We start from the raw sequence: 18,992 nt of genomic DNA on the forward strand, positions 1-18,992 counted from the left end.
TTCCTGTCCTGGCCCTAGGTTCATCAGAAAGAGAAAAACAAATAACGTACGCTAACACATACATATGGAATCTAAAAAAAAATGGTTCTGTAACTAACTTTTAACCAAGCACTCCAGCCTGGGCACACCTTTCAAATCTTTTAATCACATAGTATCTTGCCTAACTTGTCAGTTCTTTCCGTAGATCAAAGCAGTAGGAATGAAGAATAAGTGATTAACAGATGACCAGATCTCTTCCCTAGCTTCCCCTTCTGTAATCTCACAAACAAACTGTGTAACCAAACTGTGTGAACAAGATAAGGACTAGAGGAAGATCACAAGAAGTCCACGAGCCTGCGCGCAGTGGGGGATGGCGACGACTCTGATCCCCTATCTCAATGATCAACTGAGATTACTTCTCTCCTTTCCTTTAAAACCTTCATGGCCGAGCAGAATCTTCAGAGGTTGTTTTTTGGGGACACTGAGTCCACCATCTCCCCAGATTGCCGGCACTCTGATTAAAGACAACTTTCCTTTCTATCAATGTTTGTGAATTTGTTTTTGTAAGCGGCAAGCAGTGGGGCTCGATTCAACAACTATTCTGTAATCCCCCTCCCCCATCTCCCACCCTCACCATGATCCCCCATCCAAGTTTTTTTTTTTTTTTTTTTTTAAGAAATGAGAGATTACATCTATTTATTTTTGCATTGGGTCTTCATTGCTGTGCGCGGGCTTTCTCTAGTTGCGGTGAGCAGGGGCTACTCTTCGTTGCGGTGCGTGGGCTTCTCATTGCGGTGGCTTCTCTTGTTGCAGAGCACGGGCTCTAGGCGTGCGGGGTTCGGTAGTTGTGGCACGCGGGCTCCAGAGCGCAGGCTCAGTAGTTGTGGCGCACGGGCTTAGTTGGTCCGCGGCATGTGGGATCTTCCCGGACCAGGGCTCAAATCCGTGTCCCCTGCATTGGCAGGCGGATTCTTAACCACTGCGCCACCAGGGAAGCCCCCTACCCAAGTTTTAACTCCGTTGTACTCATTTCAGTGCACTGTTAATGCTCGTCCCTTCTACACCTACAGACGGGGACAGGGAATGCAGCTTTCTTGCTTGCTGGGGGCTTGCATATGGTAGACACTAATGCATATTTCTTGAATGATTAAAAAAAAGGAAATATTTGGAACTGAAGCTTTATGTCATTCCTTCCACATGGAAGCTTGTCCCCACCATTCCTCAAACCCGAAGTCACCCTGTAATTTCAGCCAGACTCTGCCCACTTTCCGGCACTCCCCCGTGTTCCCCAGAGAGCTCCCTCTAGCACTAGCGGGTATGGAAGCATTTTACATTAGATTGTGGTGATGGTTGCTCAGCAGTATAAAATTACTAAAGTTTATCGAACCATACACTTACAATGGATGGATTGCATGGTCTGTAAATTATACCTCAATAAAGCTCTTAGAAGTTAAAAAGAAGGGAGGATTATGAATAGCTCTGGGGGCCAATCTATAGTGTCTACCACAGGCTTTTTTCCACAAATGGAATTATATTTTATGTATTTTTTGCAAATTGTTCTCTTCATATAATAGGTACCAGAAGAGATCTTGCTGAATAACACACATATTTCATCAATTTTAAACATACAATTTTTCACATTTTAATGTGACCACCTCTTACAACTGACTACACAGGTGTGAAAACCTTAGAATGGGTGTCAGTGGCTTGGTAGAAAATCCTAGAAACTATAATAGAGGAACACTTTTTAAAGAAATGCTGATCAAAACTACAATGAGGTATTACCTCACATTGGTCAGAATGGCCAATGTCAAAAAGTCTACATTTAATAAATGCTGGAGAGGTTGTGGAGAAAAGGGAACTCTCCTACACTATTTGTGGGAATGTAAATTGGTGCAGCCACTATGGAAAACAGTCTGGAAGTTTCTTAAGAAACTAAAAATAGGGTTACCATATGATCCAGCAATCCCACTCTTGGGCATATATCTGGAAACATCAAAAACTCTAATTTGAAAAGATACATGCATCCCAATGTTCATAGTAGCACTATTTACAATAGACAAGATATAGAAGCAAACTAAGTGTCCATAAACAGATGAATGGATAAAGAAGATGTGGGATATATATAAACACAAAGGAATACTACTCAGCCATAAAAAAAATGAAATATTGCCATTTGCAGCAACATGGATGGACCTAGAGATGATCATACTAAGTGAAGTAAGTCAGACTGAGAAAGATAAATATCATATGATATCACTTATATGTGGAATCTAAAAAAAATGATACTAATGAACTTATTAACGAAACAGAAATAGACTCACACAGTTAGAAAACAAGCTTATGATTACCAAAGGACAAAGGAGGGAGGGGTAAATTAGGAGTTTGGGATTAACAGATACACACTGCTATGTGTAAAATAGATAACCAACAAGCACCTACTGTATAGAACAAGGAACTATATTCAATACCCTATGATAAACCATAATGGAAAAGAATATGAAAAAGAATGTATATATATATGTATAACTCAATCATGTTGCTGTACAGCAGAAATTAACACAGTATTGTAAGTCAACTATACTTCAATAAAATAAATTTCAAAAAAAGATGGTCTTAGAATTTTTTTTTTAGAAGGACAATACCATTTATAACAGCTCCAAGAAAATAAATACTTAGCTATAAATCTAACAAAACTTATATAGGATCTGTATGCTGAAACTACAAAATGTGATAAAAGAAACCAAAGATGTAAATAAATGGAGAGATATATCATGTTCACGGATTAGTAGACTCACTATCATAAACATGTGAATTCTCCCCCGGGTCTTACAATTGATGTTATAATAGATTTAATGTAATACATTATTACTTAGTATGGTTACTTTATAGCTTTTTAAACACCATTTATCAACATGAATGTTCCAGTAACTCCCTCATATGTGTCTTTTGGTGCACACGTGTAAGTATTACTCTAGAATAGATAAGTAGGAGTGGAACTTCTAGATTGAAAGGATTGTATAGTTAAAATTCTAACTCTTAGGTACTGGTCTCCAAAAAGGTTATATCAATATAAACGTGCACTAACAATGTACTGAGGTATCCATTTTGTCACACGATGGGTGTTTTTGATTAATACATTTTTGCTAATCTGGTCCTGAAAAATGGTATCTCATTGTTTTAATTTGTTTGTCCTTTAACTTTGCTTATGATTTCATGCAGAAGACAATTTTTACAGAGTTAATTGTCAGTCTTTTGCATTTGCATAAGGTATTAATCAAGATTATAAACAAATTTCTTATATTTGCTTTTAGTACTTGTATAAATCCTTACTGTTAAGCTCTATAATCCATACAGAATTTATTTTTGTCTTAGTGTATGGTAAGAATTTTATTTCTATTCTAAATGGATAGATAGCTGTTTCAACACCATTTATGGACTTGTAAAGCCTTTCCCCCCGGTGCTTAATATTTCTATTTATCTTGAACTCTATTCTGTTCCTTTGTTAAAATTGTCCATTTCTTCACAGAAATGTACATTTTAAATTACATATCTTTAACATCTTGTAGAGCAAACTCCACCAATTTGTTCTTTGCAAAAGTCTCTGGACTATTCTTGAGCAAGTCTCCTTTCAGACAAACATTAGAATCAGCTAGTCAAATTCCATGTAAAATGCTGTTGGAAATTCAACTGGTGTATATTGATCCCTCCTCTCCTATCTCTCTACACTGTCTCTGCGTGATTTTATCCATTCCCAAGGCTTTAAATACTATCTGAAGATTATGATTACATGTACAGAATTCTAAGAAAGGCAAGTTTAATAGGGGTATAAATGTGAAAATAAGCCTATAACGTTTCTAGGAGAAAACATAGGGAAATGCCTCTCCATGACCCTGGAGTAGGCAAATATTTCTTACAATGCAATTAACTAACTGGACAAGAAATAATTGATGACTTGGACTTCATAAAAATTATAAATTTCTTCATGCTAAATGGTACTTTAAAGAAGTAAAACAGCAAGTTACAGACTAGAAGAATATGTTCACAATAAATACATTAAACAAAGGACAGGTTAGTAGAATACATAAAGAACTTTCACAAATCAGTTATAAAAATGCAACACAATTTTTTAAATGGGCAAAAGACTTGAATAGAGACTTTACAAAATAAGATATCTGAATGACTACTAAACTTATAAAAACATGCTCAACAAGTTGAGATCATAATGAGATACCACCCCATACACACCAAAATGGCTAAAATTTGAGTGGTAATTCTAAGTATTTGTGAGGACATGGGGTAGTGGAAGAGAGCCTAAAATATAACAACCACTTCGAAAAATTGCTTGGTAGTTTCCTACAATGTGAAACGTGCAGCATAATAGAGAAATTCCCATGATAAAGCATTTCCTCTGCTAGGCATATCCCCGAAAGAAATGAGTGCAAAAAAGAACTTGTACAGGAATGTTCATAACAGTTTTATTCATAACAGCCCAAACTGGAAACAACCCAACTGTCTATCAACAGAGGAATGGACAAAGAAATTGTGGTATACTCATACAGTAGAATACTACACAGCAATATAAAGGAATGAAAAATGGATATACATAACAGTACAAACTGTATGATTCCGTTTACGGGAAATTCGAGAACAGACAAAACCAAGCTATGAAATCAGAAGATGGTTGTGTTGTACCATGGCAGGGGGTCAGGGGAGGGAGGTTGCAGGGCATGGACAGACAGGAAGGATCATGAGGGAATTTTCTGAGGTAAAGGACTATTGACTGAAGGAAAATTGTACAACATAAGAGTTGTGAGCTAAGTTTCATTTAGGTTTTTACTGAAAACACTAGCCTGGAAGACAGTCTTTCAGTAGCTCTGAAAAACTGCTCTGAAGAGATAGCTGGCAGGCCAGTTTATATATGATTTTTGGCTGGGGAATGCATGCAGTCTAGTATACATTTTGGTAACAGATTACTGCTAGTCACCCAGAACAGATATATATCGAGTTAATGATTTTGGTGCTTTTCTGTGTATGGGAAGATGGAAGAAGGCTCATTCACTAAAATTCTTTCTGAGATACATCTAACTATCTAAGGGCCTGTTTGTCCAGAGCATAGAGCATCCTGTTATCATTTTAATTTCCTCTGTCTGAAGCACAGAGTGCACTGTCGGTCATCAACGACTGCATCGGGTTAATCTTTGCAGAGCTGGGTGGTAAGCAACGCTGCCTGTCTTTGTTTACAGGACATTTCTTTATCTTGATCTAGACAATGCTTGCACAAGTATATATGCTTGTCAAAATTCATTAAGCTTTACACTTAAACCTGTTCATTTTTTCATATATAAAGCATGCTTCACCAAAGCACTGTTAGGATAAAGAGTTGGAGGAAGGTGACAATGGATGTTTGTGTGATTTCTGAAGGGGAGTACAAGACATGTTAATGGGCTCTAAAAGTTGATAGCATTCATTCTTTTTTAAATTTAATTTTACTCTGAAACTTTTTGATTTCCTTTTACTGTGTTCTAGCACTAGGACTCATTTCACCCAATTAGTTCCACTTCCAGAACAAAAATAGAACTGAGACAAGGAGAGAGAAGAAAAACTTGTACATGATGTACTATGATAAAGATAGAAATAGACTTAATTACTTAACACAAAGCCTGTAATAGAATTAACTAAATTGTGAGTAGTGACATATACAGGAAAAGAAGTATTTCTCCAGAGGGAAGGAAGGATGTCTTGGAGGAAGTCTTTAGAGAGAGGGTGAGCTGAGAGCACTAATTAGTTGTATATGACCTCAGGGAAGTCACTTAATCTCTCTGGGGATGATTCCATTTTATACATTTTCTTATATGCTAAATGATAAAATTGAACTAGCTGAGCTCAGAGCATCATGCTGTTAAAGAACAAGATAATGATTAATATTTCTGAGTCATTCAGAAAAGGCTAATTTCTATTCTCTGTATTTAGTTTCATAAGGCAGAGAAATACATAAAACATTTGTAATAATAAGTTATAATTGACATATTGAATACCTACTCTGTGCCAAGTAATAGGCACGTATCCTAGGCAATATACTCTCTGTCTTATTTAACTTTCATTTTAATTAATTAGTAATTTTATAATTTGTATTGGATCAAGTAAAATGTTTTAAAATAACATATATATTTCATCATCATAATAATGTAGCATTATTTCAGACAATGGGAAAAAATAGAAAATCATAAAGAGAAAATCCTGTCACACTGAAAGCAATTTTTACCATTTTGGAACATATCTGTTGAATCTTTTATACACACACATTTGTTTTAGTTTGTTTTCTTTGGTTTTATAAAACTGAGATCAAATTCAATATATGTTTTGCATCGTGTTTCTATTTTTTAAAAACATGATTTTTCAATAACCAAGAGCATTCCATTTTGTAACTATAATAGATTAATCCCTTACTGCTGACCAGAGGAAAAGTTTTGACACCAATAATGTAAATTTTAGTTACTTGAAAAATCCCCAGGGGCAATGTCTCTAACAGGATCCCTGGGGGAAACAGATGGCACACTTTGAGAGAGTAATCTGAGGAGTGTTTAACACAAGATCTGTTTACAAAAGAATGGGCAAGGATTAAAGAAGCCACAAGTAATAATGTAGTATGTGACCGCACTGCTGATGGCACCCATTGGCCTGAAGTGGCAAGAGGAGGGAGGAGGGGCAGTTAAGGAAACCTGGAAACCAAGAAAGGTCAGAGGAAACCCCTGCCTGACAGAAGCTTAGTAAGTACATGGTCGAGGGAGCAGCCAGTCTGCGGGGACCCCAAAGGAGGAGGCAAGGGGATAAAAGCCAAGACACCCCCTGGCTCTGAGCTCCTGCCTATACGCCCCACTCAGACTGTTCTCCCCAATCAGAAGCCATGGGGCCGGGGAGACTTTGGTGTGGCCCACACAGGTTGGCCCCCTTGGGTATAACGCATGGTAAAGAAAAGTGAAGAGTGCATCTGGAAGAGCAAGTGGAATGCCAAACACATGCACTTTCTTGATTTAATCATGCTTACTTGTCAGAATTTATCCTTGTAATGACCTGGTCTGCGAATCAGAGAAATTTTCTCTTGAGAAGTGATGTTGAATCTGAGATCTAAAGGATGTGCAGGTGTTTAGAATGTGATGAGTTCAAAGAAGACATTCAAATGGTTAATAGGTATCTGAAAAGGTGCTCAACATCACTAAACATCAGGGAAATGAAAATCAAAACCACAATGAGATATCACCTCACACATGTTAGGAAGGCTATAATCAAAAAGACAAGAGATAATAAATGTTGGTGTGGATGTGAGTGTAATATAAGCTGTTGGTGGGAATGTAAATTGGTATAGCCATTATGGAAAACAGTATGGAATTTCCTCAAAAAGTTAAAAATAGAAGTACCATATGATCCAGCAATCCCACTCCTTTGGTATATATCTGAAGGAAACAAAATCGGTACCTCAGAAAGATATATGTATACCCATGTTCATTGCAGCGTCATTCACAAGAGCCAAGATATGGAAACAACCTAAGTGTCATTGATGAATGAATGGATAAAGAAAATGTGGTCTATGTAGACAATGAAATAATATTCAGCTATGAAACAGAAGAAAATTTTGTCATTTGTGACAACATGGATGAACCTGGAGGTCATTATGCTAAATGAAATAAGCCAGAGAAAGACAAATACTGTATAGTATCATTTATATGTAGAATCTTAAAAAAAAAAAAAAAAGCCAATTTCATAGAAACAGAGAACAGAATGGTGGTTGCCAGGGGTTGGGGTGAGGGGGAAATGAGGAGATATAGATCATAGAGCACAAACTTTTGGTTATAAGAAGATTAAGTTCTGAGAATGTAATGTGGAGCATGTTGACTATAGTTAATAATATGGTATTATATACTCGAAAATTGCTGAGAGAGTACACCTTAAGCATTCTTACCAGAAAAAATAGAGTTAATTGTGTGAGGTGATGGATGTTGTAATTATCTTGATCTTGGTAATCATTCCAATCATTTGATACAATGTATCAAATCATCTCATTGTACACTGTAAGTATATACAAATATATTTGTCAATTATTCCTTGATAATACTGGGAAAAATTTTTAACTAAAAAATAATGTTATAAGTAAGGAAAAGAACACTCTAAGCAGAGGGAATAGCATGTGCAAAGTCCCTGAGGTGAAAGCATATTCAAGGAACTAAACTAAAAGAAGGCCAGTGGGTTTAACAGAAACTCAAAGGAGGGAACAGAGTCAAAGAGAGTAAAGATTTTGGCAGGGCCACATTGTAGGTCGCACTAAGGATTTTGGTTTTTATCCTTAAAACAAGGGTAAGCCAATGCTCAGAATCCAATGACAGATTAGATTTTGTGTCTCAAGCAAATCACTCTACTCTGGGGAGAATGGATTAGCAGGAAGGGAAAAAATGAAAGGGATGTGGGTATACCAGTAATCCAGATGAGAGGTTGAACTAAGGTAGTGGGAGGACATGGTGAGACAGAAAAGTTTGAGAAATTTTAGGGTCATGAAACTGACAAGACATATATATGGGATATAACAGTGTAGAGGTGATGGCAGTGACAAGGAATGTACCAGATTACTTGCTTGTAAGACTGAATGGAAGAAAAGCGTTTTTGGAACTGGGAAATTACAAAATGATTAATAATAATTAATCAAAAAGTGAAAAAGGGCGGGGGGGAGGTGGAGGAGAAGGAGGAGAAGGGTTGGCTGTTTTTCAGTGAGTTAAGACTATATACTCCAGAAATAAAAGAAGATGGTTTAGAAACTGAACAATGAGAGCAGAAAACATTTCTAAAATTTAGCACATGTTAATTATTAGAGGAAGGTGGAAGGCATAGAAAGGAAGACTTGGGAGGGAGGGATCTTTATTTTATTCCACTCTCCGCTCCGCCCCGCCCCCCCATACACTTTTTCTTTCTTTAAACATTGTGAGCTTCCTGAGGGAGGGCCCACACTTTCCCAAGTATTATGAACACTGGGTCTATCATTACCTAGTTCCTTTGAACCACAGTGATAATCCTAGGGGTGAGCATGAGGTTTAATCGTCTGCCTTCTACAGACCCATCCCTAGCTACTTGCTCCTCTTTTGAGTGCGCCCTTTCCTCATCTTATATTATGGTGGAGTGTTCTAACCCCGCTACAGTGTAAGCAGGGCTGACAGAACCTTGACATAAGGGCGCATAGGGTAAGTACAAATGTCTGGGAGAACAGACGAGCACGGAATGACAAGCCTAGAGACAACCTGGGGGCCATTTCCCAGGTGGGTGCAGACCTGAACCCTGACCTGGGCCGGCTTTTCCTCCTACAGTATTAGGAATTCTCCTGTGTGGATGTTGGAGTGTGGGGGTGAGGTTCAAGGAACCCCGCTCTCGCACTTTCTCTAGTATCTATCAAGTGGGGGAGCCCCGGGGGGACAGTCTTCATGCCAAGTGGGTACCCGCACACAGTAGCCACTAACACATATTTCTGGAATAAATGGATGGGTAGATGAAATACTTGTGCAATGGAAACTTCTTGTGGCTCCTCCCCGGCGAGAAGTGTAATCCATATAATCCCCGCCATCATTCGCAAATCCAAGGCTCGCGTCACTCTGCGCATTCCACGCAGGCCCCGCCCACCGCCGGGCGCGGCCCCGCTCGGCGCGCTCCCTCGGCTCGGCTCCGCTCGATAGCACTCGGGGACACGCGGGGCCGTAGTCAAGTTCCGGGCCACAGTGCGCTTGCGCAGAAGGTGCTACGGGCTAGTGGAGGGGAGGAGCCTGCGGAGCTCAGGCGATGGTGATAAGGGAAACACGGAAAGGATCGGAATGGCAGTCAACTCTGGCTAAGTGGGGCAGCTTAGTGAGTGTTTGAAGGGTACGCAAAGAGAACCTGTTGGGGACTGACCTGAGTTTACACTTTTGCTGATTTTGCCTTTTTTTCAATTAAGCTTGGTGGTCAAGAGCTGGTGCTTTGCAGGTCGCAGTCTCTTGTGACACCGCGTGCCTCTGTGTGGCTTTGGGCAAGTTACCTGCCCGAGCTTCAGGGTCTACTTCTGTGAAATGGAGCTCACGGGACTTTTGTGAAGATGACATTAGACAGTGTGTGTAAAGTGCTTAGCACAGTGCCTGGCACAAAGGAAATGCCCAATAAGTGGTAAGTGCCATTACTATCATGAACGTTAATAGCATAAGAATCATCATGTTTTTTGTGTGCCAGGATCTTTTGTATGCAACTGTTATGCTGGTAGTCTTTGGGAAATATCAGAGAACATGAGCAGTAACAGGAAATTAAAGACTGGAAAATGTGCTGATTTTAGAAATGAGAAAAAAGTAGATCTTGAAAAATGGACTCTGGTAATCTTGACTTTTACTGAGCACCAATCAAACCCAGGATGGATCATATCAAAGGTAGTTTATAAGGGGAATTCCCGGGCGGTCCAGTGCTTAGGACGCCGCGCTTTCACTGCAGAGGACGCAGGTTCGATTCCTGGTTGGGAAAATAAGATCCCCGCAAGACACGCGGCCAAAAACAAACAAAAAAAGGTAGTTTGAGAGCCTTTAGAAAAGGAACTAGTATGCACTATGAAGCAGTCTAAACTGTCTAAGAACAAATAAAGCAATCCAGCTTAACCTTTTTGAATGGATAGTAAACTGATAGCTCAGTGGAAAAGCTTTTTGTCTTTTCTGGACCTAAGTCATTTGAACAAAGGCCTCAGCCTGAGATGCTGTCCCATTGTAAGCGCCTTTCTTGTCAGCGAGTCTCTTTCCATTTCTGACATAAATCTTACAAAAATAATTCTTTTAGCTACATAGGTAATACGTGAATACCTTTACGTTGTAAAAAATTCAAAAATTAAAAATGAAGGGAAATTCCCCCAACATCCCCTCCCAATTCTATTCCCAACTCCACTCATCAGTTTACTGTGCATTTTGTTCAGATACTTAAAAATCTAGCCCTACCCTGACTTGTAGCAGTTAGGACTTTATTCTGCCAACTGAATACCCAGCAAAAGGAAGCAGTTTATTAGTCTCATTCGAAAGGAAGCCCAGGGGTAGGAGCTCAGAGCCAGCAGGCTTTCTGTCTTGGTTTCACCATCCACAGGTTTGTCCTCATGGTCACAAGGTGATTGCTGCTTCTCTAAAGGTGGGTCCACATATTAGCAGGAAAGGACAAAGCCATCCTGTGAAGTTTTATATTTTAATTCAAGAAAGGAAGCCTACCAGAACATCTGCCTACAAGTCACTGGCCATACTGTATCACATGACCCCTCTATCAACATGGGAGTCTAGGGAAGTAATTTACTTTTCAAGTATCTAAACTATAGAATGGCACAGTAAAAGCGAGTTGTGAATATCTTTTGGGTAACTGAATTTTCAGTGTCTGCCACAGAAATATAGAGTTTCCATAAATGAACTCACACTATATATGTTTTGCAACTTGCTAGTTTTCCTTGGCGATATGAATGAATTAGAACTTTCCATGGTGGCCTGTGTGAAACTTCCTTGGTTGCTTTAGCTGCTGCATAATACCCTCGTTTCATTATTCTAAGGCACACTTTTTCATTCACATGTTATTATCTCTAAAATTAGTATGCATCTTACAATTGCTGTCAGCTAGGCAGCAGTAGTGATGTAATTGTCATCGCCTGCTGGAGATGCTTCAAAACTTGCAGAATGGATGTTAGCAGCCTGGAATATTGATGATGCTGAGTCTAAACATGATTCAGATGGTTCAGACTCTGAGAAGAAGATTTATATATGCTTTAATCAATTTATTTGATTAATACTTTCATTTTAATGTATGCATGTGGATGATATGGAGTTAAAAATCCATGTCTTAAGTTTCATGTGGCCTTCTGAATAAGTATAAAATAAAAATTATAAATGATAAGAAAGCTTTATTTGTTTATTTTTTTGTTTGTTTATTTTTTAAAATTTATTTTATTTATTTATTTTTGGCTGCATTGGGTCTTCGTTGCTGCAGGCGGGCTTTCTCTAGTTGTGGCGAGCGGGAGCTACTCTTCGTTGCAGTGCGCGGGCTTCTCATTACGGTGGCTACTCTTTAATGCGGAGCACGGGCTCTAGGCGTGCGGTCTTCAGTAGTTGTGGCATTTGGGCTCAGTAGTTGTGGCTCGCGGGCTCTAGAGCGCAGGCTCAGTAGTTGTGGTGCACGGGCTTAATTGCTATGTGGCGTGTGGGATCTTCCAGGACCAGGGCTTGAACCTGTGTCCCCTGCATTGGCAGGTGGATTCTTAACCACTGTGCCACCAGGGAAGTCCCTGTGTCATAGTTTTATTAGGAGCATTTTTTTTTTCAATGATACATAAAATAATGATGTCTATAATTGATGACGTCCTGAAGTCAATGAAATATGATGTACTACACTATGGCTATTCCATAGTTTAATCATTTTCTTATCAATGGGTGTTAAGTTTTCACTTTTTTTTTCCAATAATGCTTCAGTAAACCCCTTTTCATGCCTTTTTTTCCATATGTGCAAATAGTATTTCTCAAGATTCCTAGAATTTCATATTTAAAAGTTCTAATAGCTACTGTCCTCCCCCAAATCCATAACTCCAGTCTAATACTGGGAAAAGCTGAGGAACATCCTATAAGATACCTGACTGATACTCCTCAAAATTGTCAAGGTCACAGTGAACTAAAGATAGTACAGCGTTGCTATATACCTCCACACTCTGTTTCTCCTATTGTTAACATCTCACTTAAGTATGGAACCTTTGTCACAATTAATGAACCAATACTGATACATTATTATTAACTAAAGCTTATACTGTATTCAGATTTCTTTAGTTTTTGCCTAATGTCCTTTTTCTGTTGCAGGGTCCCATCCACAATAGCACATTATTATTTTTAGTCATCATGTCCCCTTATGATCCTCTTGGCTGTAGAAGTTTCCAGACTTTCCTTGTTTTTGATGTCCTTGTCATTTTAAGGAGTACTAGTTAGGTATTCTGTCCCCCAGTTGGGATTTACCTGGTGTTTTTCTCATCATTAGACTGGAGTTTTGGGTTTGGGGGAGGAAAACCACAGAGGTAAAATGCCCTTCTTATCACCTCATTTCAAGCCTATCAACATGACTTATCACTATTGATATTAATCTTGATCAGCTGGCTGAGGTAGTGTTTGTTTGGTTTATCCACTATAAAGTTACTCTTCCTTTTCTCCCTTTACATACTGTACTCATTGGAAGAGTCACTGTGCACAGGCCACACTTAAGGAATGGGGAGTTATGCTGGAATTCTTTGGCGTGGCAGATTTATCTATTCTCCCTCATTTACTTATTTATTCAATCATATATGTATGGACTTACGATATTTATTTTATACTTTGGGTTCTAATTCAATACTACTTTATTTGTATTATTGCTCAAATTGTTACAACTATGGCCAATGGTGCTTTTTCAATTGGCTCCTGTGTCTCTTTGACACATCCCCATAACTGTGTGTGAATGTGTATGTGTGTGTGTGTATGTAGTTTAGCTCTTCTTTATCTTCTGGCACTACAAAATTCTCCAGACTCATCTTGTATATTTCCTACCCTATTAATAGAACCAACCATTTCTCCAAGGAACCCTGGTTCCTTTTATTGGAGAATGGTATTAGAATCTAAGATCTGGGCACTCTGAGTGTAGAATTCAATTTTTACATAGTTAAATGTATCAATAGTGCCTTGTATAGCTTTGCTTTTTGTATCTTATATGGGAAAGTATCTTTTTTGATAAAACAAACAGGATCTGTATATTATTATTATTTTTTAAAATTTATTTTTGGCTGCGTTGGCTCTTCATTGCTGCATTCGGGCTTTCTCTAGTTGCAGTGAGTGGGGGCTACTCTTCATTGCGGTGTGCGGGCTTCTTATTGCGGTGGCTTCTCTTGTTGCCAAGCACGGGCTCTTGGCACGCGGGCTGTAGAGCACAGGCTCAGTAGTTGTGGCGCACGGGCTTAGTTGCTCCGTGGCATGTGGGATCTTCCAGGACCAGGGCTTGAACCCATGTCCCCTGCATTGGCAGGCGGATTCTCAACCACTGCGCCACCAGGGAAGCCCTCTGTATATTATTTTAATACTTGTACAATATTCTTTTACATGTAGCTTTAAAATTCATCTGGAATTTTTTAAATATGATGTAGAGTAGAAATGTTATTTCTTTGTAAATGGATAGCTAAGTATCTCAACCCCATTTGTGGACTAATCAATCCTTTCCATATAGTTTATACATATGATATTCCCACATGTCCAAGAATATGTTTGGGCTTTATTTTAGTCCTTGGATTTAGTTATCTATTCCTGTATAGCAACATGGAGGTTTAATTTATATGAGTTTATAGAATATTTTGTTATCTGGTAAGACAAGTCCCATCTCTGATCAAAAAAGTAAAATAAAACTTTCTTCACTATTCTTGAACATTTTCTCTTGCAGATGAATTTTAGAATCAACTTGTCAAATTCCATGAAAAATGCTTTGGGGATTTTAATTGGTATGCACTGGACCCTCCTTTCTTATCTGGCTACAGAAGTGGTTCTCAAACCACTGGCTGTAAGAATTAACTCTAAGAACTAAGAAGAAATGTGAGAGCATAGAGCCTGTAGAGAGAAACCAGGACTTTTTTAACAGCAGGATTTTGACTCTGCTATTTTTTGACTCAAGGACATTTTGAACACAAGTTTAAGAACATAAGAATATCAGTCGGAATTATACAATCATTCACAAATTTTTGTTGAGAATATATTTTCTGGAGTCAGTTCTATCACACTCATTTAATTCCTTGGCCAGCGAGCACAGTTAAATGATTTCCAAATTTTTACATTTCGATTTTACTGAAATTATAATTAATAGAATTAACAGGATCAATTCTTTTCTATGAAAATTTTCTATTTTAAATTTAATTGATTAGCTTTTCTGCCATTTTGAGTGCTAGTTTGTGAACAGTGTATCTAGCAAGTCCTGTTTTCCCAAGTCGAGGTTAGCAGATCTGACATTTGCCATATGCAGTTTTAGCCTTTGTCAATTTTATTTTGTATTGATTATTTCTGCCAGAAATACTGATTATGAATTGGACAACATAGTGACATCTTTAGTTAATTATTGATTAACTTATGAGAATGTTGTAAGCAAATCCTTTCAGATACTCCAGAAGAATAATATTTCCGTGTCATTTTTCATTGACCTATTGCTTTTTTAGCTTTGCCCATAGTAATACTAACTACTCATACTCACAGTAGAGTTAAGAGCAAGCTAACTCTTTGTTGGATCAAAATGTCCTTGGTGAGAATATGCCCAGGACTAAAATGTTGACCAGGTCTAAAACTGTGGAGTCAAAATGGCTGCATAAAATAGAACAAAAGAAAAATAAGCAAACAAACACATCATACACTGCTTTGTCAGTCCTATGAAGTACCATAGTTTATTGAAGCATTCCCTATTGATGGACTTTTAGGTTGCTTCCAGTGATTTTTCCCTTCTCTCCCTGCCCCTCCTTCTGTTTTTTTTTTATTTTGAATTTTGGCCGCACCGCGGGGCATGTGGGATCATAGTTCCCTGAACCCCAACCCCCTGCAGTGGAAGTGCAGTCTTAACCACTGGACCACTGGGGAAGTCCCCTCCCTCCCTCCCTCCCTTCCTTCCCTCCCTCCTTTCTTTCTTTCTTTCCTTCCCTCCCCCCTCCCTCTCCCTCCCTCTTCCTCTCCATCTCTCTTCCTTTGTCTCCTCTCTATACCTTCCTTTATTTTCCATTATCAAAGCTGCAATAAACATGCCTCTTTGTAATCACAGGCAAATGTTTTTCTAGGAGAGGACCTAGAAGTGGAATTGCTGAGTTAGAAATTTGATAGTGAAAAACAGAGAGTAGTAGCAACTAATATTGAAGCTACAATTAGGGATCTAAACCAAACTCTTCATTTTTCAGACACTAAACCTCTTCCCCAAGATTTCACAGCCTATTAGTGGCAGAGTAGGTCTAGAAATGTAGAACAGGGTCTTCCCTCGTGGTCCAGTGGTAAAGAATACACCTTACAATGCAGGGGACACGGGTTCGATCCCTGGTCAGGGAATTAAGATCCCACATGCTACGGGGCAACTAAGCCCGTGTGCCACAACTACTGAGCCCATGTGCCTCAACTAGAGAGCCTGTGTGCTGCAAACTACAGAGCCCACGTGCTCTGGAACCCACGTGCTGCAACTACAGAGCCCATGTACCCTGGAGCTTGCACGCCACAACTAGAGAAGAGAAAACCTGCCCGCCACAACTAGAGAGAAGCCTGCGCGCTGCCACGAAAGAGCCTGCATGGCACAACTAAGACCCAACACAGCCAAAAAATAAATAAATGAATAATAAATAAATCTTAAAAAAAAAAAGAAATGTAGAACAGTTTCAAGCAGCTCTATGAAAAGTAACACAGGCTTGTAGCAGTGTCTTCAGACATTTAAAAGGGGTTAGACCTCATGCAACTGTGGCAGCTGGTGGAAGTCTATGTAGGCTGCTGTTGCCTCGAGTTTGGTGTTGAGCCTGAAGTCACTGTAGGTCAGCCAGATTGGCAGTTGGGAAGGAAAGCTGGATGTGGACAAGATCAAGGACAAACTAGAACCTTCCAGGGCAAATTTGGGCCCACAAAGAACACTGGGACCCTCGAGGACAAACTAGAACCTGCCTCTTGCCCCAGCTGACATCTTGACTGTGACCTTGTAATAGACCCCAAGGCAGAACTGTTTAGATAAGCTTCATGACCCACAGAAACTGTGAGAGAATACATGTTCATTGGTTTAAGCCTCTCAATTCTGGTAACTTGTTACACCACAGTGAGTAACTAATAAACCTAGATACTGATAGCATGTTCACCAAAACCACCTCAACATCAAATTGCTGTGGCACCAGCAGTTCCAGCGGCCAGTAGCTTGCAAATCCAGCCACTTTAAAATAGACAAGGTGGGTCTCATGGAAAGGTAGAGTATAGGCATTTGAAATCCATGAGTTCTGGAATATTCATGCAGCCTGTATTTCATTCTGGCCCTGATAGCCCATCACTTTCTGACCTGGCACTCTTCTAGGTTGCTCCATCAGCAGTAGCTTTTGGTCTCCTAACGACTCCACCTGTATGCTCTTGTTCAGCACTCCCAGCTCCTCACCCCTCATTCCTTCCCTGGACAGCTGGATCCTGTAAGTTGAGACATTTTTGTTTTTCTCCATGCTCATGTCTTACAAAAGATATTTGGATCTATCTAGCCATCTGAAGAATAGTCTGCCCTTCTCCAATTTAGGGAAGGGGATGTTCAGATAAAAAATCAACTCTATGTACTTAGTGGAAAGCATCACTGCCAGCCTCTGAAGCTTCCTAAAAACTATTCTCCTACTTGTCTGGTGTTTGATGTTATGTTTGAAGAGAAATGTGCAAAGAGACAGATTGTCTAGCAGCCAGAGACTGCCTAACAGGATAGCTGTATCTTGGTGGGGTCACCATAGATTAAGGGCTATCCAGTCTTCTATTATGTGATAATAACATTTATATAGGAACTACTAAAGTGATTTATATATGTTACTCATTTAATGCTCTCAACAATTCTGTGATGTAGGTATTCTGCTTTATAAGATCACTCACCATCTTACGGTGACTAAGATTTTTCAGGAAAGTCTCAATTTCAAAAGTCTTGGTCTGTTGTCATTAGCTATCAAAATGCTTCAGAAGTTCTGAGATTTCAGTATTTGAACTATACCTCAGACTGTCTCTACCGTTAGAGAGTGGATTGCAAATAATTTTTTTTTTTTTTTTTTGGCCACACCACGCGGCATGAGGGAGCTTAGTTCCTGGACCAGGGATGGAACCCATGCCCGCTGTAGTGGAAGAGTGGAATCTTAACCACTGGACCGCCAGGGAAGTCCCTGCAAATACTTTTTATACTATTTATTCTGACATTTGGTTCAGAAAGTATGGTCATATTAATAGAATGATTTCAGTGCATCTATCCACCCATGCCAGCTTCTGGTGAATACCCCTACTCCCAGTCTCTGCTGTGTGCGGTGGTTATTTTTGTACCAGATGATACCTCCCTTCCATCTCATAACAGCTGATTGAGTTAAAGCAGACTTCTAGTCCAAAAGCAATCAATTCATAGGCTGCCAACTTGCATCCTATCTTGAAATGATGAGCTGGGCCAATCACATTTTTTTGTGTAGGTCAATATGAACCAACAGACGAGCAGTTGGTTTCTACCCTAGGCTGGGGAGTCCATGATGGCCAAGTGCAGGTGAGTAAGCAGAGGGAGCAGGCTGAGAGGTAGGGAAGAAGGAGCATATATCCAGAGAGAGACAAAGATGTAACAAGACAAAGAGGGAGACAGAGAGACAAAGGAAGTCAGAGGTGGAGACATAGAAAGACACACTGACCTCAAATGAGAGAGAGAAAAATTGGTTCCTAGTGGCTCTTAGGTTTCTGTGAGGTCCTATGTAACTTTGGTTGTTCCTGTATTTCAAATTCACCTAAAATTCAATAAACACCTTTCCCTTTAGCGAGTTTGAATGAATCTCTTCCTTGCCACTAAGAAAGCCTGATTAAAGTTGTCTCTAATGTCCATACTTAATTCAATTTTAGGGATACTGGATCTGAGCAGTCAAAATGGTTGGATAAACTAAACCTCAATGTATTAAGAGAACTGTACTTTCTTAAAACTGTGGAGTATTCAGGTTGGATGATCAGTGCATTTTCCCTCCCTTAAGAAAACTTATGTAGAAACCAACTCCTATGTCAAGTCTGCTTGGTGAGACTGGATCTGAGCAAAGGAGAAACTGTTTTCAGAGTTATTCTCAACAAGCTATCAGAGTGCAATGCATCACTCACCTCCATCACTGGAATGGCCCTCCTGCTCTTGAGGAAGGGACAAGTCACACAGATGGGTTCTCTTGAAAGGCTTCCTTTTATTAGACTCTGTGTAGGCTCCACCCTTCTATTGACTCTTTCTACAGAGAAGTTATAGCAACTTTA

General features: G+C 39.3%; 1 protein-coding gene across 1 annotated transcript in view; it reads left to right on the forward strand.

The window, feature by feature from the left end:
• The first annotated feature begins 9,812 nt into the window (after positions 1-9,812).
• Positions 9,813-18,992, forward strand: part of TMEFF1 (transmembrane protein with EGF like and two follistatin like domains 1) — a 146,007-nt gene continuing 136,827 nt past the window's right edge. The window contains exons 1-2 of the mRNA XM_059925189.1: positions 9,813-9,861; positions 9,950-10,155. The gene's annotated coding sequence lies outside the window, so the exon portion shown is untranslated. The remainder of the gene's footprint in view (positions 9,862-9,949; positions 10,156-18,992) is intronic.

Source organism: Balaenoptera ricei, chromosome 6 (assembly GCF_028023285.1).
Source record: "Balaenoptera ricei isolate mBalRic1 chromosome 6, mBalRic1.hap2, whole genome shotgun sequence".
Taxonomy (NCBI): Eukaryota; Metazoa; Chordata; class Mammalia; order Artiodactyla; family Balaenopteridae; genus Balaenoptera; species Balaenoptera ricei.